This window comes from Triticum aestivum, chromosome 2B (genome assembly GCF_018294505.1).
Source record: "Triticum aestivum cultivar Chinese Spring chromosome 2B, IWGSC CS RefSeq v2.1, whole genome shotgun sequence".
Taxonomy (NCBI): domain Eukaryota; kingdom Viridiplantae; phylum Streptophyta; class Magnoliopsida; order Poales; family Poaceae; genus Triticum; species Triticum aestivum.
This window is the reverse complement of record NC_057798.1, coordinates 802,025,826-802,031,955: the sequence shown is the minus strand read 5'-3', so window position 1 is coordinate 802,031,955 and position 6,130 is coordinate 802,025,826. Positions and strand designations below refer to the sequence as shown.

At 38.4% G+C, this 6,130-nt stretch overlaps 1 long non-coding RNA gene across 1 annotated transcript; it reads right to left on the bottom strand.

Moving 5' to 3' along the window:
• Positions 1-343: 343 nt before the first annotated feature.
• On the bottom strand, positions 344-5,322 carry LOC123047540 (uncharacterized). Its single transcript, XR_006423020.1, has 2 exons — positions 5,115-5,322; positions 344-2,350 (listed from the first exon to the last, which is right to left on the bottom strand). It is a non-coding gene; the product is annotated as an uncharacterized lncRNA (long non-coding RNA).
• Between the last annotated feature and the right edge of the window lie 808 nt (positions 5,323-6,130).

The following is a 6,130-nucleotide window of genomic DNA, read 5'->3' as shown; positions in this document are numbered from 1 at the left end:
AGATAGAACTCATGTCGATGTCGATTCAGATGTTTGTTTCTACGGCTATATAAGCAATCATGTTCCCCACGGAACAATAGAACGTAAATGGAGTTATATTTACGAAGAGTGTCAGACCCAACCTATAACTATCCAAGCAAAGCCACATAGAATTAAAAGAGGGAGAAGTGGATTAAAAGAGGGAGAAGTGGAAAGTGAACCTGTATAAATTCTCAAGTTCATTGATCAACTGCATGGAGTTGCTATCTTCATTAACTGATAAGTATAAATAATCTAACATCTTCAGGACCCACACACATGTTTGCATGACAAACTGAAACACCCAAGTTTGGATAATCCACTCTCTTGTAAGTAATTGTTTATTTCCTCATGTTTGCTTACATCATCATACCCAGATAAGGATCTAGCTGACAATATAAAACGTATTTATTTCCTCGTACTGGCCTATTATTGTTAGAATAGTTGTGCAAATAATATCTTATTTTACATGGTGTTAAATATGATTAACTTAGACATCGTACACAATTTATGTTATAGATGAACAGGACCTCAGCGTGACCTTTCACGTGATGGCATGTAAGTGTCACTTTGTGAGCCATACTGCCTCTTCCGTTTCATGCTGCTCCAAACCTGCTTGCAGGCTCTATCCAGCGCATCGTCTGATCAGACGACAGCAATACACCATAGTAGAAGCTGCTATGGACGTTGTACGCACCACAAAATTTATGTAGACTTAAAGAGATCAAATTTTCATATTGCTAGAATAATCTATCTAAGTAGTATGAATTATGTACCTCGAATCGTAGAGGCCGACATCTAACAGGAATCGACAGACTTGCTGCAAGTAATATTGTTGACATCCATATGATATCAAACTAACTTGTGAAGTTCAGAAGTCGTAAAGCAATAATGTAGAATAAAATCATATTCTATCCTACACGCTCAGGCTGTAGTACGTTGGAACACCTGGTAGATTAAACAATGGAAGCGGACACATATTAAAGCGAAGCAATGTGACGTTAACTGAAATCAAAAGTCTAAAAAGGGTGGTTCAAAAAAAAACATTAATCGCTGCATGGTTGAGTGTAACACATTGTAATTTCGGCATCCAATCTCATAGAACGGTTGTTCGTAGCCGGTGAGGCATCAGCAGGTGGTCGCCATGCACTCCTCAGTCTAGTTTTTCCCTCATCAAAGAATAGACAGTAGAGCCCAGCAGCAGCAAGATGCAGAGGAGGAAAGTATGCCATCAAATCAGTTGGCACAACAGCAGAAAAGAAAAACTACGATGACATAAATTACGATTGCAAGACTGAAAATTTTCCTTGTGCATTTTCAGAATTAGATATTAACATAGACAAATTTAGTCTTACTTCTATGTGTCCATACTTCCTACAAATAAAAAAATGGAAATAGCAAAGCTTAGTATCCCTTCATATGTTCGGGTTACACTTGAGACAAAAATCCTGTCCAAAGAAAAAGACTAAACAATAAGTAAACATAATCTTATCGGAACATCGGATACCAATATGGGATCGGAAACTCTCAGATAATCCATTTTACCCTGAAGGGAAAGATCAAAGTTTCATCTGCAATAGAAGCGGTGGAGAGGACAGGAACCGTGAATCTTTTTCTTCTCCTACATAAATAAGCAATTTTGGTGCCAAGAGTACAATTTATGTATTTCCAAGTTTTCATGTATAGATAATTATTTATACTTATTTCTTAGCAAAAAGTAAACAAATAACCTAAGCTTTCAATGTAGCATCACTGCCTCTCTTAAATATTATATGTCGTCCACTCCTTTAGTTCTCTATATGTAATGATCAGTTTTTCCAACTGATAGGTGCACCATGAGTCCATGGGAGATAGAAAGAAATTCACTTGAAGAAATACACGTTGAATGGTATGGGATAGAAGCTTCAGTCTTCCACCATTAAGAAACTACAATGACACATACCCTACTGTTTGATACATGCAGCAAATATATCAATGTGGTATGTTGTATTGTTTTCTTTTTTCAACAACATATCAACTCCTTGTCATTACTTTTGATGCCAGTCTAATAAAGGGGATATACATAGATAACTACTAATTCTATCTTGTCAGATGGACCAATAAATACTTGTGTCTCCACAGAACAGACATAATTACAAATAAAATCTTTCAATCTCTAAGCATTATTTCACCGTGCAAGGAATGATTTTCAGTCTATGGAGATTCTGGTCTTTGTCTTACCTCGATGATGCATGAAGAAATAAAACTCTCAATCTTCAGAGTAACTAATCATTACAGCGGATCAACACCTTAATGAAGAAATAAGTCGATAGCCAGGGCGCAAAGTGGACGTCTACATTTGAACACAGTCCATTAACTCAAAACTTAAAAAACATGTGAAAATAGAAACTTCAGAATCAAAATAAGCTTATTATAATTCATATCTTTATCCTAATTAACCTCGCCCGAAGAGATTATATATGTTCCAAAAAATAAGCAAGTAAGCGGATGCTACATGATCTATTGATCTATTGGACGTCTTTCAGCTTGATCTGTCTATTCTTTTTAAAAGCCATAGTATTGAAGGGCGCCAATTAATAGATCAACTTCTTGAATACTGCTCATATTCTTGTTAATTCTTTACTAACATAAGGAAAATAAGCAGTGATGATTTTAGTGGATGGACACTCCATATTTGTTTTTGCAGGATGCTCGATCTGTTAAACCATAACATCAGTGTTGATATCTTGTTCAAATAAATAAAAAGTAAAACGATAAAAACAGTAACATGAAACTGTAGATATGTTTATCGGAAGGTCACCGGAGCATTGGCACGCTTAAATCTGTAGAAATTGCTTCCATCATCTTGCAACAGCAACGATCTATCAAGAGAAGCACTATCTCCTTGTCCAATCGCGGGTTGGGAACATGTTCAGACCTGTTTGTTCGTTTTATCAAGGACAAAACTAATGAATGAGGCGACCCATTGGCAAGCTTGGATACGATGAAAACCTGGAGGAAGTCGTGGAGACCTTGGCCGGTAGAGCCTCATGCGATGAGAACATGGAGGAGGGGGTGGACGGCCGGCTGTACAGAAGAGATGCGAAGTGGAGGCAACGGGGATCTTGAGAAAACCATGGCGGAGCCGGCGAGGAGGGGGTGGACTTTGGCCCGCTGTATGGCAAGGGCGAGGAGCGACGTATAGGCCATGTCGATCTTGAGGATACGGTGCTAGAGGTGGATGGTTAGAGGGACTGTGGTATCCCCAGCCCACCAGGGTTCAAATCCTGGTGCTCGCATTTATTCCTGAATTTATTTCAGGATTTACGGCGATGTGCATTCAGTGGGAGGAGACGTTCCCTCGATGATGAGGTGCCTACGGTGACTTCGTAAATTTCAAGATGATATGCCGGCTCGGTCTTTCGGAGGTAGGGTGTGCGTGTGTGCGTTCATAGCAATATTTTAAATAGCGTGCTATAAAATATAGCGAGGCCCTTCTCTAAATGCTACACAAGTTATAGCGCGCTAATAGCGTGCAATATTTCAAAATAGCGTTTGCAAAAAAAATCAAATATATCTAAAAATAAAGTATTTAAGCAACTATTTTTTTCATAGGAGCAAGCAATATATGCATAAGGGCCAAATCCAGCACATAAACATAGTAAGTCTCAAACATCAACAACCATAGTTTTAAGAGTCTCTAACATCAACAGCCACTGGGGCAGCCACCTGGGCCTGCTGGTTAGGTCTCGTGGGAGAATCTGATAAAAGGAGTGAGAAAGTTAGTGGCCGTGGGTTGGTTTTGGCCTGCTGGGCCTGCTGGGCTGTGCTTATTTCAGTTTTGCATGGTTTGCACATTGTAACGTTACAACGTTACAACGTTATAGCGTGTGTAGCGCGCTAAATACGCGATTAGCGCCGTAGCGTCCGATTTTGTCAAAACGTAACGTCTCCCTTCCAAATATGCTATACCCGCGTTATAACGGCGAAATAGCGTGCTATTTAAAATATTGGTTCATAAGGATGAGTGTATGCGCGTGTATATGAGGGCTTGTGTCTGTACTGTGTTCAAAAAAGAGAAGGAGATGTACGCCTGGATTTCTTTAGCGAGAGGTACGTGGGGCTGTTTGTAAAGGTATTCTGGACTCCTAAACTATCACGGCTGTAAGGATGGAACAATGAGTGTAGGCTAGTTCAGTGTTTTTTAAAGGGCAAGTTCCGGTTTGGTCTTTGTCACGTATTTTGTGAGTCTTTTTTTCACTGTGAGAGTAACATAAATCATGGGGTCAAGATTTATCTGTTATATAGATCAATGGTGTAAATAATTTTAATGATGTGGATTATCATGGAGACACGTATAGTGCATCTAATCCAATTAGTATATATATTGGATATCTCTTCTTTGGATATATATGGGATAATTTTTTACCAACAATATATGGGATAATTTTTTTTTATAAAAATAGTTACTATGTGATTAGATTTTGATTAGGTTAATTTGGGATTAGGTGGAAGTGGTAGACAGGTATTCTTTTTATCTTGAATAGTATTTACTATTCACCAGGTAGGGCACTATTCACAATAGTGCTCCACTATTGAATACACTATTTGGAATAGTATTTCACTATTCACAACAATATTTAATTCAATATGATTACCTTCACGTTCTAACTCGATTATATATTTAATGCAGGATCTATTTAGAGGCTGGCGAGGCCAACAATTCGTCCGGCGATGTGCGCAAAGATGTAAAATCCTACTCAGTACTCACCATATTTTTCATTATGTTGCATCAGATGTAGCTAGTTACGTTCACTTAGCAGTTTTAATTGCAAATTTATGGGGTAAATTCCTATCGTCTTCCCAGGCAGTTCCACCCAAAGGGAACACTTCTCTACGGCCACAAGGTTCTCATTCAAATGCCACTCTGGCTACACAGAAAACTACACACGCAGAGGTTTCTTCTATAGGATCCCTAGCATAAGAACTCGTCCCATAAATTCATAAATAAAAGCACTAAGTGAAACCAAGAAACTACATCATTTCAACAACATAATTTACATATGATTTTCCCTTTCGGGAGGCCCCGAAGGGATTACACACAACTAGGAAATTACCTTCAAACTCTTGGCGAACTAAGCGCCTTTTTGGCTATTCTACTAGTAGTGGTGGTGGGTAGACTACGAAGGAAGTGGTGCTCTGGTGGAGAGTCTCGATGCTTTGAGTGCTCCGTGCTCTCCCGTCTCTTGTGTTCTCTTCTTGAGCCCAGCGTCTCCTTTTATAGCCGCGAGGGGTGGCTGCAAGGTGGCCTTCGGGACCCTTTCTTCACTTATTTTACCCACGGTAGCATGCACACGTGTCCTACTAGGGTATAAGCGTGTCCTTTTAATAATATAGAAAAGTGCGAGAGAGTGCCGACAAGTTTCAATCTTCAGGAATCTTTGCTTTCTTCACGTGGCATTGTCTCTCGGTGAATAATTGGCTAGTCTTTGTGTACCAGTCTTCGCTCTTCGGCCATACAGGTCTTCATGCGATTAGCCTTGAGAGCTTCTTCAGCCTTGAAGAATCCTCGTGTCAGTGTATGCGTACATACATGCCAAGGCTACTTACATTTTCAATATTACTTAATATTATTATTTATTTATTTTACAAATATATATATATATATATATATATCATTTTATTTATTTATTATTATTATTATTAAATTTTTTTACATGGGGTCTCCCCTGCCCATATGATTGATAATACCTTATCAATATTTAAAGGACCTTATGGGAATTTCTATCAATATTCGAGTCGGGTATATGTCCTCCGCGCCCGAATAATTGATAGCAATATCAATATATGCAGTTTGGGCTTTATTCAGGTCGCTGCCCATGCCCTGCTATGTCCATATGATCATCATCATTTAACAGATTGAAATCATATTTTTCATCACATTCTTTCTTTATTTCTTTAAATTTTTCATCCACTTCTTGCCTTAATTCTTTTAATATTTCCTCCTTTAATTCTTTCTTTATTATCTTTGAAAATTCTTCAAACCTTTTATCCATTTCTTGATCTATGTATTCACTGTCTAAAGGGTCAAGCCCCTTTAGAAGGCATTCTTGATATGTCTTATATTTTGGGG